Source organism: Eulemur rufifrons, chromosome 6 (genome assembly GCF_041146395.1).
Source record: "Eulemur rufifrons isolate Redbay chromosome 6, OSU_ERuf_1, whole genome shotgun sequence".
Lineage (NCBI taxonomy): Eukaryota > Metazoa > Chordata > Mammalia > Primates > Lemuridae > Eulemur > Eulemur rufifrons.
This window is the reverse complement of record NC_090988.1, coordinates 48,895,872-48,916,973: the sequence shown is the minus strand read 5'-3', so window position 1 is coordinate 48,916,973 and position 21,102 is coordinate 48,895,872. Positions and strand designations below refer to the sequence as shown.

At 47.6% G+C, this 21,102-nt stretch overlaps 1 protein-coding gene across 1 annotated transcript in view; it reads right to left on the bottom strand.

The window, feature by feature from the left end:
* Positions 1–20,110, bottom strand: part of TENM4 (teneurin transmembrane protein 4) — a 431,057-nt gene extending 410,947 nt beyond the window's left edge. Inside the window, exon 1 of the mRNA XM_069469155.1 lies at positions 20,101–20,110. The gene's annotated coding sequence lies outside the window, so the exon portion shown is untranslated. The remainder of the gene's footprint in view (positions 1–20,100) is intronic.
* Between the last annotated feature and the right edge of the window lie 992 nt (positions 20,111–21,102).

Below are 21,102 nucleotides of genomic sequence, written 5' to 3'. Positions count from 1 at the left end.
CGGTGTGCACATTACTTGAGAATACTAGTGATAATCATATTCATAACAGCAATAATAGGAGAAATACAAATCGGCAATTCCCTGTGTGAGTCTCGTTGGAAACTTAATAGCACCTACCGGAGTTTCCAAGATAGCCACGCTCCTTCTCTCCCCGCCCACCTCTGTTGCGCATGCCATTCCCTCCACCTGGAATGTTTCCTTCAAGGCTCAGCTAGAATGTCACTGGCTCTGGGAAAGCCTTCCCAACAGTGTCTCCAATCACAGTGGGTCAATGTTCCCTGAGTCAGCAGGGCTTGGCATTGCATCCCGTGATGAGAATGATAAAGGGATAATGATTTTCCTCAAGGAACTTTCCCAGTGGTCTCAGATCACTCCACGAATCAATGCTGTCCAGGAGCAAGATTGCCTGTTGCTTCGCCGAGGCTTGGATGTGTCTATTTAATGCCCTTGATGCCACAGACTTTATGGGATACCTTCTTTGTACCTGGCATCGTCACACATTGCTGCATTTAAGGAACATTCCAAGCTTTGGGGAAAATACCATCCCCTCTATTTGAGCCGGGAGGACCCTGGATCGGGAATATCGGGTAAGTTGTCCAAGGCCATGTGACCAGTGGGTGGCAGAGCTGGGACCTGAAGCCAGCTCCCCAAACCCCTTCTCCAAGGAAAAGCGCTTTGTGTAACTGGCACAGTAAAAATTGATTGTGGCAAGAATCAACACGAGATGCTAATTCAAAGGGGAAAGTTTTGATGAGGAGCAGAATATTTACATGGTCTCGAAGTATCTCCCAACAAAGATTTACTTATTACAAAAGGAAAAATGGCAACAGGAGGACCTGGAAACCATCTGTGATGCTTAGTTTTACGTCAGTGTGGCTGGGCCAGATGGTGGCACCCTGTCATTGACTCCAACACTAACCCGGGTGTTGCTGTGAAGTTAGTCCGCACTGTGGCTAACATCTGCAACCAACTGACTTTAAGTAAGAGAGGGCCCTCGTAAAATGGGTGGGCGTCGTCCAATCAGTTGAAAGGCCTTGGAAGCAAACACTGAGGCTTCTCAGAGAGCAAGACATTCCGCCTCGGGACTGCGTGTCACCTCCTGCCTGGGTTTCCAGCCTGCCCGCCTGGCCTGCAGATCTCAGACTTGCCACCCCCAGAAAAACATGAGCCAATTCCTTACAAGAAATATATCTGTATGTATTAAGAGATTACACATAATATATGTAGTGTATATATGGATAAAATAGTCTAGTGGTTCTCTTTTCCTGGAGAATGCCGATGGACATACCATCTTAACCAACTGATCAATATTAGCATCGCCAATAAGGGACCAAAGGGCATCCTGTACCTCCAAATGTTGTACCCTGAGAAGGACACATCATTCCCATAGTATTATTTTTATAACTGGAAAAAGATGAAAATATTAATTAGAACAATTTTTAAGAAGGCCATCTTCTATTCTCAGTGGCTCCCAGGCCAGCAGTGGCACTGGCCACTGAACCGAGTGACCACAAAGCACCTGGCACAGAAATGGGTCACGCTTGGTGACTGTTCAGCTGAGGCTCTCGCGGGCTCTTGCTCTGTCCCCTGTCTGTCCTTCCTTCTCACCTCCCTCCCTGCCTCTCCCCCAGCCCTCCCCACACAGACTCACAGAATCACAAACACCCGTGGTTTGCAATTCTCTCTCTGCCATCCGGCAGGCCTGGGATAATTCCATCTCCCCGATTTTATGATGCCAGCATACGCGGTGAGTCACTCCGCACACATCTGTGGATTCCTGTCGGAGCCGGTTATCTGCCTTCCGAGGGATGTTAACATTTACGGCCGCGAGCAGGGACGTGTGGCACTTCAAGGAAGTGAGGTGCCAACTACCTTTCCGAGCTGCAGGTGGTTTTTATGGCAGCAGAATATTGCCACTTATTATTTATTTCCCTTCTTATTTTTAAAATGTGATTAATTTAGCTAGCCAATAAATTTGGCCAAGTCCAAGGAGCACCCTTGGCAGGCGCGGTGTGACGAGGCCTAATTGCCGTGAAGGCAGAGGCGGTCACGTGAGGGGAGCTTCCTCCCGCATGAAAACGAACCAGCCTCTCTTTTGTGGGCTTCGGAAGCAGCAGTTCTCCCTGTGAGGTGCCCAGGGATGAGCCAAGGAGGCCTCTAGCCAGCAGGGGGTGCCGACGATGGACAGGACATGCCGTCGCCATGCAGCGGGCAGGACTGCGGAGCCAGGATGGCCGGCCAGGCTCCCAGCCCGGCCCAGCCATGCCAGCCGGGCAAGCTGGTGAACCCCTCCGGGCTTCTGTTTCTCCACATGTAAAAAGGGAATGGAGGGTTTCAAAGGATGGCTTAGAGGGTTTAATACGGACACATTTGGAAAGTTCCTAACCCAGTGCCTTCCAAATCATAGGCACTCAGATATCTTTAGTGTTTATAAAGGTAGTAGGCTATGGAACAAGAATAGTTTGGGTTTGGATCCTAGTTCTATCACTTACTGGCTGTGTGACTCTGGAAAATTCTGAACCTCTCTGTGCCTCAGTTCCCTCTGCTGTAAAATGGGGCTGCCCACAGGGTTGTCGTAAGCATTAAATGAGATACTTTGTACCTGGCACTCTGGGAATACTAATGCAGCTATTTTTTGCTTTTGTTACTTCCTCTCTTACTTCCTGCCCGCCTCCTTCCACGGTCTGATCCCAAATGACGTTTCCTGCTGGTGCATTCCTACTCATTCTCACAGAATAGCATCGTCTAGGTATCACCTCTTCCATAAAGTATTCCCTGATCCTCTGTAGCAGAAACGATAACCTCCTCCCTCTCTGCTGCCAGGACACGTTGTGCACCTCCATCGGCATCACTCACACAGCCTGAAGCCCACCCCACTTTACAGGAGACCCTCTCCCCTGCATCACCTCGAGGTGGGGCCAGGTTTTATCCATTGTGGCAAACCTGCTAGGGAGCCCAACCCTTATCAGCTCACAGCACACGGAGAAGATGGTACAGTGGTCCGGCACCGCAGCCCCCGCCCTAGCCAGCCTGGAGCAGAGGAGATGGAAAGCTGTGCTCCCCTGTAACCCGTTCCCAGCACCCTGGGCACCCCGGGCAGGCAGCTGTGGCCTGGTGCCTAGAGTCCATGGCCCAGCAGGTGCTAGGGGGATGTGTGCTGGTGACAGAAATGCAGAGCAGGGGGATTCTCTTGGCAGCTGCCTGCTCTCCCTGTCAGCATTTTGACAGGTGACACGCTGGCCTAGGAGAGGAAAGAACTGTCTCTTTGGGGCATCTGGATTCACAGGTTGAAGCAGAGACTGTAGGCCAAGCCAGGCCCACGGAGATGTGCATTTCATGTGAGTTCCAAAGCTCAGGGCAAAAAAAGAGGTCAGCTTGCTGCACGGGCTCCCATCTGGGAGGATGGATGGGATGTGCCCGCTTTGGAAATGGTGGCACTGGAATCTGGGACATGGCATCTGAGAGACAGGCCCTTTGTCAGTAAAGCACCTGACCTTGCTTTCCCTGGCGATGAAACTGTGGCCTGTTTCCTGGGCCCTGTGCTGTGAAGGAGCTCCCTTCCTCTCTCAGACCTAACTCATTCACAAAAAGGGTATCAGCTCCACCCAACCACCACCACTCTTGGGGCCTCCTTCATGGACCAGAACCTGTGCTGGGCACAGGGGACGGACACAGGTGAGGCCATGGGCCTGCCCCCAGGAGCCTACACTCTAGTAGGAGAGACTGCCATAGAGACCCCAATACAACAGAGCACCACACATGCAGTAGACACCACCTATACAGGGAACAGGGTCATATAGAGAAAGGGGGTGGGGGTCCAGGAAGGCCTCAGAGAGGAGATGGGGTGAATCCTGGCTTGAAGGAATTTGTTAGACAGAAAATGGTGCTAGAAGCGCACCCCAGGCAGAGGGATCAACACAAAGATATGGAGTTAGAAAAAAATACTGTCCACGTGGGGAACTCTAGGTTCACTGCAGAAGGGCAAGGTACGAGCAGAGAGAGGTGGGGTGGGTGACGTAGCTATAGAAGTCAGCTGGAACCTGCCTCAGCCCTTGTGTGGGGCGCAAGGAGGGGGTCTTTTCTGCCCAGCCATAGTCTACAGTACTATCTTTGAATACCTAAACGGGACACGTGTGCACACACCCACACGTGAGCATGAGCATCCCTATGTCTGTTAATTTGTATATGTTTGTGTGTAAATAACATGAATAGTCAAATTCTAAAGCATGGGTTTTAAGCTCTGAGATGTAAGGATTCTTAGAAACCCAGGTAGAGTTCAGCATGGTGGAGCATATGATATGTTATGGAACACAGAAAGCATAAACGGAGAAAGAGACCTGGTTTAGGCTCTGTTCTAGGACTGCTGTGTATGGTTGGGCAGGTTGTTCACTGCTCAAGGACATATAGCTGAGGCGGGTAATTCAGGACTGTGTTTACAGGAAATGGGGGGCTGGAAGTTGGAGTGAGAGGTGGGGGGATAGGAGGGGGCTGGGGAGGTTAGGGAAACCGTTGGTAGGTTCAGGCTGGGTCAGGGTCAGGCTGGCTGTGGTGGAGTAGAGGTGGTTCTTTTAAATAGAAGCACTGGCTCAAATGACTTCCCAAGTCTGTTCCAGCACCAATATCACACACCTGTGCACTCAAGTAAGTTGATGTGGTTTCCTCACTGGTCAAGGAGGCTCATTCCTAGGGGATCATTTTCCAGTGTAGCCAGGCTGCACTCCCTGCTGCTCTGCTCTTCTTCTCCAGGGATCCCACTGGGATCCTCTACTTTCTTGAAGGCAGAGCCCCACCTCCTCCAGGAAGCCTTCCAGCCATCCCCTCCCCATTCCCCTCTTCTGGGTCACTTAGTCTTTAAACGTCCTCCCAGCACCTACCAGCCATTCCTGATTCAGACTAAGGTGGAGATCAGATCTCGTTTTCATCAAGCACCAACTTGTCCCAGGAGGAAGAGACACCGAAATGGGGATTGTTACATCCTCACGAGTTTCTGCAATTTTCGGGCCTCTATTCTCAGATGGGAGCAGAGGCTGACTGTGGCGGTAATGAAGCACGCTTAACAGTGGTACAAAAGCAAGGAGGAAAATCTGCTCTTGTTTTATCATCCCTTGCAGTGAGAAAGCAGCCAGCTCTGGAGGTCAGAGTTAGCTGGGGTCAGGGATAGAGCTGGACTTCATTCGGGAAATGGCGGAGGAGGAGGAGAGGGAGGAGAGGAAGGGGGAGAAGGTTGGATCCCATCCAAGACCCAGGGAGGAAAAGCATGAAGAAAATTCATGTCCTTTCTCTCCTGATTTTCTGAACTTCATGGGATTCTGTCTGAGTCACTCCCCCGCCTACTGGACCGGGGTGTGTGTGTGTGTGTGTGTGTGTTTGTGTGTGTGTGTAAGAGAGGAGTATGCTTCAGATTTCACAAAATCCATTTTAATCACCCTCTGCAATCCACAACACTCTAATTACAAGTCTCCTGCGCTCAAGGACAAAAAAACTCACTGAGAAAGCAACATTAAGCTTGCAAGCGGAAACATGAAAATTCATGAAACGCACAATTAAGGATCCAATGACAGTGTTAACTCTCCCCTCTGCCAGCCCAGGCACGGAGGATCACCAACAAAATGGGCAATTCTAACCCCTGAGGTGTCTGCCGCGGACACTGGGAACCTGGACCATGTTCTGCCTGCTCGCTCCGTGGCTTCCCGTTCGCTGCCTCCACAGGCTGTCCCGGAGCCCGGCCTCCAGCGTCTGAGCCCCAGCACAGAGGGGAAGGACAGGCCCAGCCTTCAGAGGCAGGAGACCAAGAGTTGTGTTTGAGGAATGACCCCGGTGCTTTCTGTCACCTGCAGAATCTGCCTAAAACATGGCCAGACCTTGAGCTTTTTCCCACGAGTCAAGGGAATTCCAGAAGGGTGGGGGTGTGGTCACTCTCCCATCAGAGTGGCTTCAGCTTCCAAACCGCCCCTCCTCCCCCACTTCCAACCCCTGAGCCCAGGGTGTCCTCGGTTCTCTGTTCCAGGGCCTCAACTCTGCCTTCATCTCTGTCCCTTGCTGCCAACCCTGTACCCCCAGTCCACTCTGCAAACTTGCTTCCAGGCCAACCTCCCCAAATGTGCATTTTAAAAGCCCCTCCTCCCCTTTCAATGTCACAGGAACAAAGCAGGACGTGAAGTCGTAGCTGAGGCACCATCTTAACTACGTTACGTAGAAAGAAACCTCCGAAAGATAGAAGGAAATTCACCAAATGTTCACTGGCTACTTTTGGATTTCATGTCCGCAGGGCAAGAGGTAGGAGGATGAGGAGATGAACAGGACTCCATACCTTCCTATGCTTGTGCAAATTTTTCACAGTGAGTATCCACATCCATGCAAGGAAGTGAGTGAGCCCTTGGACGGCAGAAACGTGGAAGATGTTGACACACACACAATTACAATACACTGCGGGCTTTGCCATAGCAGAGACTTGGGGGAATGTAAATAAGAAGTGACCTGCCCAGCCTCAGGTGGGGAGGGCCTGCAATTTCATCAACTTTGAATCATTTCTATTTATTTCTTCTCCCCAACTCTCGAATCAGCAGAAACCACATCCTATTGACTATACCTTAGTAAGTTTTCTTCCATTCCCACTACCATGGACTAGCTTAGACCTTCATTTCCCCTAAGTTATTGCAATAAACTTGACTTGTTCTTTTTTTTTTTTTTTCTCATGCTACATCCTCTCCTGGGTGATCACATCTACTCTTGGGGCTTCATCCTAAATCTTATTCTCCAGTCCTGACTTCTTTCTTGAACTCCAGACCTAGAAATCCAGCTACCTTTGTTCTTGAGGATTCCCAGCATCTGAAAGAGGGTGAGGCTTTTGAACTCCCCACGCTGGCCCCGGATCCTGTCCCTGTTTGGGCATTCCAAGGTGCTTGTCTGAGACATCATAACCTTGTGTGCAAGGTAAAGAAACTGAAGGGTGGGCGAAGGGGGCTGCCCAAGGCCTTCAAGCAGCAAAGCAGGGCTCTGCTCTTTTTGTCATAGCAGCAGCCTCACCTAGACCCCAGAGGCCAAGCTGCCTGCCTGCTACATCCTGCTATGTAATCTCCAAGGTCTGCTCTGACTCTAAGATCCCAGGTTTTTCGCTACTGTGAGGAGGCCCTGGGTCAGCAGACAGGAGAGGCAGAATCTGGGGAAATTTTCTACATCCTGGAGTCAGGACAATAACTTGGCTTTTCCAGAAACCCAAATTTATCAGCAGCCCAGTGCTAAGAGGACCTGAAGACACTTGGAAAGTTCACATGAGACCGAAGCACAAAGTAGAACATCAATATGTTAGTTGACACTGAGAAACAAAACTGTCCACATTAGTCTGCCCAGAGGTTTCTACATAGTAAATTACAGATGACATTCCTCACTTATTCTGTGACACTCTGGAATAAGGGCTTAACATTCGTTATGTATAAATACCCAGTTGTTAGGCCTACTTCACAGATGAAGAAACTGAGACTCAGAAATGCTAAATAGCTTGCTCGAGCTCACATAGCTAGGAAGGGGTAGAGCTGGAGTTCAAATTCAGTACGTCGCCATGGCAGCCTACTGTTTAACCACTGGTGGGGACCAAATAGATGCTGCTGCCATAGAGAAAAAGAGCGATAAGCTTTTGTCTAAGTTGAGTTGATGTTTAACTCAATACCCATGACAGTGCTGTGAAATAGTATTGCAGCCATACAGATGGGAAGGATTATTTTTGAAAATTCTTTCACCCAAATGAATCTTTATAATCAGGGTTTTATGTTAAATGCACCAGGTGAGAGTTACTTTTTAAAGGACTCCTCCTATAAAGCAAGTAAATGATTTTGTTTCTGAAAATGAATAATCAGCCCTGATTTACTTATACATATTAAATCTGCTGGAGGCAGAAACTTACTGTCCAGGGCCAGGTAGACCTCAAGTCTCAGTTCTGGATCAACATCAGCCATGTTGCCTTGGACACATAAGTCACCTGGCTTCAGTCTTTCTTGTCTGCAAAGCAGATGATCCTCTCCACCGCACAGGACTTTTAAAGGAAAAATGGAGGAAATGTGTGTGCTGTGCTTAGCACAGGTCCTGCATATGGTCAGTATAAGTTTCATTTTTTATTTTTTGGGGTAATCCAATTTGCTCTCCAGTTCAAGTTGCCTACCTCATTCTTACCACCACCACTATCATCATCATCATCATCGTTTTTACTCATCGATCCAACGTAACTCTTCAATTTGCTATGATGGCGACATTGATAATGCAGCTATTGAATTTGCTGCCCAAGTCAACTCATGCATTTGCAGTAAAACCCTAACCCTGCTGTTGACTTTGGCAGTGACCACACCCCTAGGGCCCTGACCACGCTGTGCCCACATGGTTTCCTCTCATCATCTCTCTCTGTCTCAGAGCCAGGCATGCACAGGACACGCTGTAGGGGAAGTCAGCATTCTTTTGTACCCGAGGGACACAATCTTTTCCGGGTGGCCTAAGTAGACAGATGGCTATTTTCAAGGCTGATTTGGAGCCCGTCTGGTGTCAAACAACCCCAGTCACTAGAAGGGGCTGTCACTTACATGCTGTGAGCATGACTGGACCTTGCCTGATAGCAGGTGGGACTGCAGGGGCTGCTGGGGGCTTGGCTCTGAGCTCCTCCCAGGTGATGAGGGGGCCAAATGTGACTGTGGCTTAATCAAGTCTCCACGTCCCCTAAGGATTCCAGAGAAAACTCTCAACCAAACTTCCCACTGCCTCAAATGACGTTCAAGTCAACCAGCAAGTGTAGCTCTTGGCACAGTCTCCGGAGAGCGCCAGCCACTGTCCTCAGCCATCCGTAGGCCAAGAGCCATGTGAAAGCGTGTGGTGAGCTTCGCCTAGCTCTGCCTCGTCTTAGTGTTGTGACTTAAGTACGTCATTTAACCTTTCTAAACCTCAGTTCCTTCATCCATAAAATGAGAATACACACCTCCCAAGGGTAAATAAGGGTTAAATGGGCTAACTCATAATTAGCCATCAACAAACATTAGTTCCCTATCCCCTTTCCTTCAGACACATCTGTGCAGAGAAGACGTAAGAAACCCCCAGGTAAGACAATGCCTGTGGAAGGACTTGGCAAATGATAAAGGGAAGAGAAAGAAACACCCTTGGGTCATGTATCGTGTGTCAGGCACCATGTTAGGCCCTTTATGGATCCTATAATATTTTATGTCATTTGCAGAATAACTTTGGAAGGGAAGATATTACCTAATCCACTTTTTAAAAATTAAGGTCAAATACACAGAACATAAAATTGACTATTCTTAAGCCTTCTCAAGCGCATAGCCCAGTGGCATCCAGTACATTCACATTGTGCTACCATCCCTCTGCAGAATTCCCCTCATCTTGCCAAACTGAAACTCTATCCCCCTAGACAACAAAGCCCTATTTCCCCTTCCCCCACCTTCTGGCCACCACCATCCACTTTCTGTCTCTGTGAATCCGACTACTCTAGGTACTTCATATAAGTGGAATCAGACAGTCTTTGCTTTTTTGTGATCGGCTTATTTCACTTACATAATGTCCTCAGGGTTCCTCCATGTTGTAAAATGTGTCAGAATTTCCTTCCTTTTGTGAGGCTGAGTAATATTCCATTGTATTATATACTACATTTTATTCAGCCATTCATCTGTTGATGGATACTTGGGTTGCTTCCACCTTTTTTGGCAATTGTAAATAATGTTGCTATATCTGCAGATGTGTAACATTTCTTCAAGACCCGGCTTTCAGTTCTTTTGGATATGTACTCAGAAGTGGAATTGCTGGCTTATATGGAAATTTTATTTTTAATATTTTGTGGAATTGCCATACTGTTTTCCATAGCACCTATACCATTTTACCTAATCCTTTTTAACATATTAACTGCCATGTGAGTTGTATTTAACTCAAGCTAGTTTTGAGCCTGGGGTCTCATGAAGCAGTTGTAACTCACATGTCTCTTTACCTTGGGAGACACGTGAACTATTTTTCGAGTTGTATATAATTCACGCACAGAAAACAATAAAAAATAACAAATTTTTCATTAAACTAGAGAAGATCATTTTGTTTTCGAAGTTTTTATTCTATTTTCATAATAAAACACTGGTCCCCAAGGAAAAATTTGTTTTCTAGTGTGGCGGTCAGTGTGTTCAAGATGATAAAATGAAGGCTCAGAGGCTAAGCAACAGGCACGAGAGCACAGCTTTTGGAAGTGGCAGGCAGATACCAGTCTGGGTCCCATGTTCCCTCATTGACTAGCAGTTCCCAAAGCCAGGGCTCAGCCAGGTACGTCAGCATCACCCAGCGCACTTGTTAAGCATATAGATTCCCAGGCCTCTAGGTCTAGATGAGAAATAGAATTGCCAGGAGTCTTTATTTTCAAAACAACAAAAAACAATAAGCAAACCAGCCAACCAACCAACCCCTGGGTGTTTCTGGTGAGCATCCAGGTTTGATAACCACCACTAATGACTGTGATTGATAATCATCATCATTGCTGTCCGTCTTGTTATCAAGCTTGTTGCCATAACCACTCCAAACCCAGACCAGCTCACCGACTTATAAGCATGTGGAAGCAGTGGGGACGTAAGGGTTACCAAGGAAGTCTCAACACTGGGTTTGCTCTCCAGCAACCGCTGGCTTTCCAAGGGTGACACATTTAGTATTCTAACCAACAAGGCATCAGCCAGGCGCCTGCCCAGACCTTTCTTAGACTCCTGACTAACACTCATTAAGCAGCTCAAACCAGTGTGTTCCTAAGTAAGTGTGTGTAGAGGCAGGCTGTTGGCATTTTAATCTCAGTGAATTGAAGCCCTATGAGGAAGTAGCCACAGCAGCCTCTTGCCCCTTTGGGGTGAGATTCTTCACACCCTGAGACTGGCTGCCCGCCCCTCGGCAATGGCCCATTCATCCTCTCCAGATCTGCATCCTCTCCTGGGCCTGGAGCAAAAGGCTCTGGGAAACCAGAGCTCAGTGTCTTCTGGGGTGGTGGCTGCAAATAGCTGGATAACCAGCTCAGGTAACCAGGCTGCCTCCATCCCAGAGCAGACACTGAATTATCTAGCCCAGCCTGAGATGTTCGGTTGGCACCAGGCCACGAGCACTGCTTCCCGAATCCAACTGTCTGGGTCCCCTCCCCCTCCTATACCCTTGATGGAAGCCAGACGAGGCTTTGGGGCCTTGGGAAAGAAGCATCCATCGGCAATCTTCCCAGCACAAAGCCCTCATTGTTGGAGGAGGAAGGCCTGGGAGAAGCAGAGGGAGTGCTTATCTATTGTCAATGCAGGACAGCTGAAAGGACTCCAGTGAAAAATGACCTTATAAACTAACAGATGGGGGAATATGCAAAATATGTAACTATGACCCTCTACTTCCCTAGCACAGAAATAGCTGGGGCTTTCTCTGCAAATGCTCATGGATACACACTTTAATACCTGCACCCACTTATTCTGCTCAAACTAAATCAAGAGGCAAATGTAAAACAGACTAATCCATCCATTTATCCAACCATCCATCCATCATCCATCCACCCACCCATCCATCCATCCATCCATCCAGTCACTTGTTTTGTTTATTCAAACATTAATTTAGTGCCTACCATGAGCATGAACCAGGCTAGAAGAAACAACAATAATCTAAATCAGAGGCTTCTAACTAGGGGACACATTGTTACTGGCAGGATTTGGGCACCTGTATGTTGTCCTTACCAAGGTTGACTATAACTGAGTCAATGTCTTATACAACATACATAGGAGCTGTTATGGTGCTACACATGGAGTTAAGACATTGCTGAATCCATATCAGCTTCCTGTCGTATATTTTCTCAACCTATAAAAGCAAAAAGTATAAATACTAACCACTGGGAGATTTTGGACATGCTCTAGGCAAACAAAAATGCAGAATCACAAAGTATGGTTTCATGAATGGAAATGATCACAACTATACCACCAGTATAACAACTAACTAAATAACTTACTATGAGGTCAGGCAGTATTCTAATCACTTTTTAATCCCCACAACAAATCTATGAGATAGACATTACTATTATATCCTTTTGCAGGAGGGATTTGGGGAGGCACGGTGACCTTCTATACCTTGCCCAAGGTCGTGCATTAGTAATGGCTGAGCTGGGATCCCAAATCAGGAAGTACAACTCCAGAGTCAGTGCTTTCAACTATCCTTGCATGTTGTCCAAAACTCTCTCAGATGGGAGACTGAGACTTAGAGAGGCCACGCGACATGCCAAAGTCACACAGTGAGTTCTTGAGGGAGCGAGGGCAAGAACTTAGCATTCCTGTCTTCTGCTCTAGTTTCATTGTTGTTCAAATAAGCAGGACTTCACCACAAAGTAAAAGTCAAAATAACCTGGGCTTGGGGCAAGGAAAGGCAAGAGAGACCATAAAGCTCAGGGTAAAACAGATGCTCCCTTCTGTACAATCTGGAACTCGGTGTCCTTCTCTTGGGTTGCTACTTTGTCCAGGATTTCCTTGGGAGAAATTCCTGACACATGGGAAGAAGACCCAGGCTGTGCTGAAGGTGCTGGGGCTCCCAGCCAAGCAGCTTCATTTTAGGCATGAGCGACCATTTGGCGGAGCAGCCCAGCTCTTCCCTGGCCCACACAGACTTCATGTCTCCCTAATTTGCATCTCACACTCGCACAGCCAGGAAACCCTAGGAACGAAGGCCTTGTCCCTCTGAGCAAGTGCTGCCCAGTTAAATCCCAGCGATCCGACTCTGGCCACCACAGTCACGCCAGACTTCAAGGCTGGCTCAGGAACCCACTGTGTGTGGGAGGACGGGTCTTTGGGAGGCAGCAGGTGGCAGTGGAAAGAGTTTGGAGTCTGACAATCCTGGATAGGAATTCTGGACCCTCTGGACACTAGCTGTGTGGCATGGAAAAAAAATTCCTAACTATTCTAGGACCAGTTTCTGAGTCTGTAAAATGTGGAGATTACCTTTCTTGTTTATGGGTGAACACATGCCAAGCGCTTGGCATAGTTTTGCTCTGAAAAATTAGACTATAAGAATAGATCAGTGTTGTCCAAACCTTTTATCATAGAAGAACTGCTTTTTAGTTTTTATAAAAAAATCTAAAGTGAAATTCCAATGGCTAAGAGAGATGTAGGGCTGCTGCTGGATTGGTGAGGGCCTTGGGGAGGATCCTTTCCTGCCTCAGTGGGCCCTGGGGTTCCTCTGAGGAACACAATTTGACCAGGTGATTGCGAGTCACCTTTCAATTGTAATTAAGGAAAAGTAAGAGAGGGAGGGAGGACGGACGGACCCCTGTATGTTATTCCTGGGAGATTTCCGTTTGTTGGGCACCATTGCTAATGGGCACCCTGATTAGCTGATAGTTCAGTATTGAAATCAGAGCCCGAACAGCCAATTTAAAGACTGAAAGGTGATTTTCAAAAGGGGCCTCCACGGGAACACAAAGCAGGGGATCTGATTCAGTTTAGCAGTCAGGGAAGCTGGGACTTGGAAGGTGAGATGAGAGACGAAGGCCACTTGGACTGGCTAGGTGACGGCAGTAGAGAACAGGAATTGGATTCACGACATTTTGGAGACAGCATCTCTAGGCCTTGGTGACTGTCTGGCTGTGGAGCCAGGACAGTGAAGGGTGTCAAGAATGATACCCAGGTTTCTGGCCTGTAAACTAGGTTTGAAGCTGAAAGAACAAGATTCCACTGGCTCCAATATCAGGTCCAGCAAGATCCACCTTGTACCCCGTGTCCTCTGCTCACACAGCTGTCCGTCCTTCCCCTCCGGGAGACAAGGGCCGGAGGAGCCGGCTCCCACCACACTCCACGAAAAGCACTGAGGTCAGAACTCTGCAGGGCCTACAAAAACATCTGCAGGCAGAAGCAGTTCTGGAAAATACAGGAACTGCTTGCAGTAAATTAATAATAGATGTACTGGATTCCCTCAGAAATATTTACCCAGCCGGCGTGGTTGGGCACTAATAACCGGGAAGGGAACCCGAGCCTTACCTCAAACAGCCCTGACTATTGAAAATAAACAAACGTCATCTTGGCCCTTCCTGATGCTGGTGGGGAAAACAAATTTGCAGATTGCCTCGCTCAGGAATAGGAGCCTCTTCAGCCTGCTGGGCCTGGGAAAGGGGACCCAAAGGCCCTGGGAGGTAAGCACTGGACGAAGCCAGCAGATGAGGATGAGCACATATATCTCATGCTTGTATAGTGCTCACCACGTGCCAGGCCCCATTCTAAGGACCAGACCTATATGAACACAGTTCATCCTGGGCACTATGAGCTGGGCACTATTTTTAGGTCCATTTTACAGATGAAAGTACTGAGACATAAGAAGGTTAAGACAACTCGTCCAAGGAACTAGCTAGGAGATGATGGAGCTGGGATTCAAACCCAGGCAGTCTGGCTCCAGAGTATATGCCCTTCAACCACTTTGCTTTCACTGCCTCTTGTTGCTTTTCCCCAATAGTCAAGAGGGGGGTACAAGTAAGAGGAAAGAGACGCACATTAAACTGCCAAAGGTCCACTTGTACAGCACTCCTGCTACGCACATCTTCTCTGTCTCCAGCTTCTGCTGAGAACTCTGGACTCTTCTTGCCAGGCAAATGCAATAGCCATATCTTCATTTAGTGACTATTTGCCGAGCACTTACTGGGACAGAACCTGTGCCAGGCTTAGACGGGGCCTTGTATAATGCACACAAAATGTCCCTCCTTGGGGGAGCCCCATATTCTCTCCTTAGGGCTCCAAACTTGCCCTTCTCTAGGTTGAAGTTTCCCAACTGAAGAACAGGGATTTGAATATACATGAAAAAGGGGTTCTTGGGTAAATAAGTTTGGGAAACATTAGGTTAGCATCCTCACTGCAGGCCTTCTCAGAGCCTTTAGTGTGCTAGTAGCCCTGAGAACTACCAGGAGGGATTCAGTGTACAATGCTTCTCAGATCACTCAACAAGGAACCTCTCCTCCTTTAAAAAAATGCACACACACATATTTTGTTGGGCTGATGTATCATAGAACACAATTTGGGACATTTTGTCCCAGAATAATAACTACCATGTCAAATTTGTGTTGGGTTTTGACTGTCAGTCCTCTGGCAGGACTGTGAGGCTGGAGACTCTGTCTTACTCATGTCTGCAGCTCCTGCCTTCAGCCAGGCCCAGATCAGAATAGTTCTTTGAAAGTTTTCTTCAGAGATGGTACAAGCGAGTACTGTAAAACAAAATTCCAGGACTGCACCAACACTTCTAACATCTGCCTATATCTCTTATTCTGCCTCCAAGGTGACAGGCATTTATTTCTTGCCTAGATGAATCTCAGGCCACAGTTTCCTATTCACCCTGGACACTCCTTGTCCGGGCGCGGAGCCCTTTGCCATCTGCCCCGTCCACGTCTTCTGGATCCTCCCCCACTTCTCCCTACGCGTCCCCTCCGTGACTTTAACTCTACAGAATCGCAGGCAGTTTCCAGAATGCAGCATGGCTTCAGATGAGGTTCACACCTGCTGGCCAGTCCTCAGCAACCTTACCTGTATGGTTTCCCATTCTTTAATCCTTAGCTCGAGCTCTTGAGGTTTGAAACCTTCTCCCAAGCCCCCTCCGGCTCCACACCCCCAAGGTTGGACTAGATGTTTCTCCTCTGGTGGCCTGGGCTGTTACAACCCAAACGGCACCCAAGCTGGGTGAGGATGTGTCCCGAGTTAAGATACCCCGTGCATTCTGTTACCTACTCTCTTATTTAAGATGATTCCAGGCCCTGAGTGAGGCTCAGCCTGAGACTTTTAAAATCCACACAACATTCCCCTTTCTGGGCATCTCTGTCTGACAGGGATGGGGTGCGTCTTGCTCTTCTCGTACCTTCGGAGCCCGGGAGACCCCCTGACCTCTACAAAAGAGGTCTGCTGAACGGGCTCACAATTTTGTAACAAAATAAAAGCACAAAGCCAGAACTGAGGCACACTTTGTCGGATCTCATTCTCCCAACGTATTTTCTTCACAGTTTTCCAACTTCTACAACCATCAAACAGCTTTGGCATGACAGTCATCTTCCACAAATGAAAACACGATTGCATGCAGCGGTGTTTCCGGCACTCTGCGGGAAGCAGATTTCCACAGAAGAGGCAGGAAGGAGGAGGGAGGCGATCAGGGGAGCTGGAGCTGGAGCCGGCCCCCTGCAGAGGTGGCTGGGCCTCCAGCTCCACCGCCTGTGGGTGGAGAAACAATCGCTCCCCTTGGACGGAAAGCGCAAGGCTGCCTCCCAGAGCTGAAGGTGCCAGACGGAGCCTACTAATCCGAATATGTCACTGTGCCCAGGCAGCGCAGAACCAGCAGCAGCAGGAGACCCAGAGACTTCTCCCTGGCTCTGTCTTCCCCTGGCTCTGCTCCGAATCCCCCTGTTCTCTGGGTCTCTGATTCCTCGTCTGAAAATGGGAGGGTTAGATTAGATCAGCAGCTCCCATCTCCTGACTGTGCCCACAGCAAGAAACGCACCTGACACCTCAACTTGGGCCATATATGCACATTTAGAGGGGCAGGAAACTGAAGTTTTACCTAACAATGCTTAGGTTTATGACCTGCTATATTTTTCTCCTCTGTTATGCTCATTTTATAAACTTTTATTGAAGTATGACGTAAGTAGAGGGTACATATTGCAAATGAACAGCTTGGCAGATTTTCCCAAATTGAAAACACCCATGTAACCTGCACTTGGATTAAAAGACAGAACAGTGCTAGTACCTGGAGAGCCCTCTGCGCTCCCCCCACGTACCGACCCTCCCCGAGGGCAAGCACTACCCAGACTCCTAAAACAGAGATTGGCTTTGCCTGGTTTTGCACTTTATTAAATGCAGTCATAAAGCCTCTTTGTGCCTGCTCCCTCCTTTCAGTTTTGTGTTTCTCGGGCTCGTCACTATCGTCACTATCGCTGTGTGCAATATTCCGCTGTGTGACTATGCTGTGCTGTTTCCACTCCACTGCAGGTGGCCATGTGTTTTGGTGGACAGACGTGTGCGTATCTCAGGGGGATATATCAAGGAGTGAGAGTGCCAATATGCATACGTTCAGCTTTAGTGGACACGGCTAAACAGTTTTCCAAAGTCATTAAACCAATGACACTTCACCCAGCCGTGTACCAGAGCTGCAGTGGCTTCACGTCTTTGCCAACACTAGGTAGAGTTTTTTTCATTGTAACCATTCTGATGGGTACTTAGTAGTATTTCATCGTGGTTTTAAGTTTTGATTCCCTGAAGACTAATAATATTTTCATATGCTTTTTGGCTATTTGGATGTCTTCTGTGAAGTATCTGTTTGAGTCTTTTGCCTATTTTTCTATTATGTTGTCTACCTTTTCCTTACTGATTTTAGGAGTCTCTTCTTTTTTTCCTACTATATATATTTTGGGGATGAATACATACAATGCAAATATCTTCACCTACTTTATGGGTTACTGGCTTACTCTGTTTTACTTTAATAAATGATGATCTTGAACGACCAAATTCATTACCTGCTAAGGGACTACAACCCACAGTTTGAAAAACACCACAATACATGACTCTGCAGCCTTCCCTGGCTCTGGACACCCGAGAGGGGCACCTCTGGCCAGCAGCACCCACACCTGGAGCAGCACCTCTGTATCTACAGGCAGCAGCTATCTGGAGAACAAAGGCTGTGACATTCACCAGATTTAATCTCCAAATTAAAAAATTCCTTATTCTACATCTTAAATGACAATGGTTTCCAATTCTCTTGAATGTGAAATCTGCTAGCTCCACAGCCCAGATTAAGGGGAGAGATTGGCAAGGATGGCCGAGGCGTGGGAACACCACTGGAATTAGCCCTTCCTCAGGGCCAGGGGGTGTGTTTGCTCACACAGGCTCTCCAGCCACCAAGGTGCCTGGGCCTCAGGGGAATGGTCTTTTGGAACCAAAGATATCTCCAGAGGTTCCTTTTATCCGATAGGCTAAGACAACATTCCCTAAACTCTAGTGGGAGACATTAACCATGGGAGAGAAGCCATTGCATTTCCTGAGCATTCTCTTGGTGTGAAGGGCACACCTTATGCAGCATCCTCCCAACTGCTCAGAGTAGCCCTATCCACAGACTTTAAGCTCCAGGAAGGCAAAGACTATGTCACTTGTCAAATAATGCGACCAATAATGCGGCTAGTTAGCTATAGAGCTAGGTGGACTGACTCCACAGGCTGTGCTTTGACTCCTATGTTACACCCCTCAGAGGCAGCCCTGCACCATGTGAAGAGTGGTGACCACATCCAAACAGCCAAAGATTCACATGACACACACATGTGCATGCACACACATGCACAGACACGTGTGCACACAGATCTGCACACGTACTCACGCACATGCTGTTTCACTCAGAAATCTGTGGGCTGGACTCTACTGGTTCATTACACACTCAGCTTATCTGAGTATCTGAGTTTTAGCCTTTCTCTTGATTTCCAAAGTATTGAAACAATCTGTAACACGTGAATAACGCAAAGGGGCATATATGTACAGGGCACTTTACAGTTTACGAATCTCTTTCATACTCAATCTCTCGTCCGACACTCACAACCAGCCTTCTGAACGTGCATGAGTGGTGGATGATTCGCAAGGCCTCCCAGGCTGTGGGTCTGAGAACCCTCATTCTAGGGACACCAGGCCTCACTGTCCAGGGCGGGGGCTGTGGCAGCAGCCAGAGGTTGGTGGGATTTATGCAGCTTCTCAGACCCACGCTAAATGTTTCCCTGGTAACTGTGTATTTCCACAGCAACCCACCGTCCTTGTCTGACTCCGAGAAGTAGGGTTTTAACCTCACCAACTTTCTGGGATTGGGCTTATGTTTGCAAGGGAGTTAATGGGATATGAACAACTTCTCCCCTATCCCCAATAAGTACATCCACACTCCTTGTTTCTCTTCTTATTAGAGTCTCCAGCACCCCGTCTTTTTCTCCAGCTCAAGTTAAGTAGCTCCATTACGACTCACAATACTAGGGACTGCCACTCACGGAACATTTCCTATGTACCAGGTGCTACGGGCTTTGTGTGCATTATCCTAGTACATCCTCACACAAATCCTTTGCAACATGTATTAACGTCCTTATTTCAGAAGTGAGGAAATACATGCTTAGAGAAGAGAAGTGACAGTCCATGGCCACACCAGCAGCAAGTGATAGGGCTGGGACTGGACCCAGAGCCCACTCATCTCTAAGTCCTGGCCACTTGAGGCAGTGACAAGCAGCAACTGCTTCACCGTGAGTCAGCAACACCCTCTGTATGGAGGCAGGGGGCACCTCGGGGTCTGTCTTGTCCTCCCTTCCTTGTTTCCTCTGAGCTCAGAATGAGGAAGGGACTGTCCTGAACACGCAGCAAGGGTACAGCTGGGACTGCAGCCCAGGCCTCCTCACTGGGGTCATCCTGCCCTGATTCTCAGCCATCTGCTGGGGCAGAGGACACTGGCAAGGCTCTGTCTGGATCCCAGGCCGGTGCCTCATTGTAAGGAGACACTTACTGGGTTGAAAAGAAGGTGACCAGGGCAGGAACTGCTCTTGAAATCAAATTATGAGAAGTTATTGGAGGAACAAAGTAAGAAAAGATCTCAAGGAGGAACATGCTCTTTATGTTCAACCATTTTTAGGACTGTCGAGGAGACACGAAAGAGGCCTGGCAGGATGTGAGGAGGAGTGGGTTTCAAATCCAGATTATGGAAGGACTCTATAAAAATCCTAAATGTGGGGAGATATTAACTTCCCCAGCAGTCCCTAAGGGTTCAAGCACAGGCCAGGGATGCAGGGATGCTGCTGTGGCCTCCAGCACCCATGGGGAATGGGCCTCCAGCACCCATAGGGAATGGTCTGTGCCTCCAAACCTGTTCACCTCCAAGACCCCGCACGCCTTTGGAACGTACAGAAACCTTACAGGCAAGGCAAGCAGCAATTCTGTATTCCTTGCTCATTGTTCTTAGGGGGAAAAAAACTATTATAAAATAAATGGAGATAAAGTCTACCTATTAATGCGTACTTAAGAGGTAGAGAAAAAAAGCACCCATAACATTAACTTAAATCATGAATATTCTCTGAAGTGTAAAAAAGAAAAAAAAAAACCAACTCACTTTTCTTTAAATCTTCTTAAAAGGGTCTAAGAATAGTCCTTCAAATAATCCTTGAAGTATGCAATTTTAATTTGGACACATGGTAATTTCAGTCTACCTGTTGAAAGAGACAAGAGAGACATCAGTCATTTTTGACGAGATGCTGTTCTGACAAGCGGCAGAGAAGATTCTGGCAGCTTGGGGGGTGGGGGTGGGCATTGGTAGGAGCAGCAATCGTTTGTGCCCAGGCTGAAGGCTACTTATTGAACACTCAGAGGAAAAGGGCAACTACAGTAGCTACTAGCACAGTGCCTGGCACGTAGCACATGCTCAATGAATAGTTAAGGAATGAACAAGTAAAAGGACAGATGGGTGAGATTTGTCATCAACTTTTCATGCAGGGAGGTACCCTGTAGGGTCATCTCTTCAACTCTTAGGGAGAGAATTTCCAGGCACCGGGTGTCTTATGGGAAACAGCATAGAGAAAGGCATATGGTGCAGTGAGGGGAGCATGGGAGTTGGAGCCAGTCATAACTGTGCCCAAATCCCGGCTCCACCACCTAGAATTGCACAACTCTGGGCCGGCTTATTTATTTATGTTCACTGTTGTTCTTAAATTGGATACTTAGCCCATTCATTAATTTTCAGTCCTTCTTTTTTAATACAAGCATTTAAGGCCATACATTTCCCTCTAAGTGCTGTTTTGGCTATATTCCACAACTTTTGATATTGAATATTTCTTTGATCATTCATTTATAAGTATTTTATAGTTTCTATTATCATTTCTTTTTGACCTATGAGTTAGTTGGAGGTATTTTTGTAAATATTTCTCAATATAGTTTTGTTTTTTTTTGTTTTTTTTTAAATCTCATCTTTCTGTTACTGATAGCTAACTTAATTGACCTGTACTGGGTGAATATGGTCTGTAGGATACTGATTCTTTGGAATGTATTGAGACTTTTTTTTATAGCCTAACATATAGTCAATTTTTGTGACTGTTCTATGTGTGCTTAGAAAGAATGT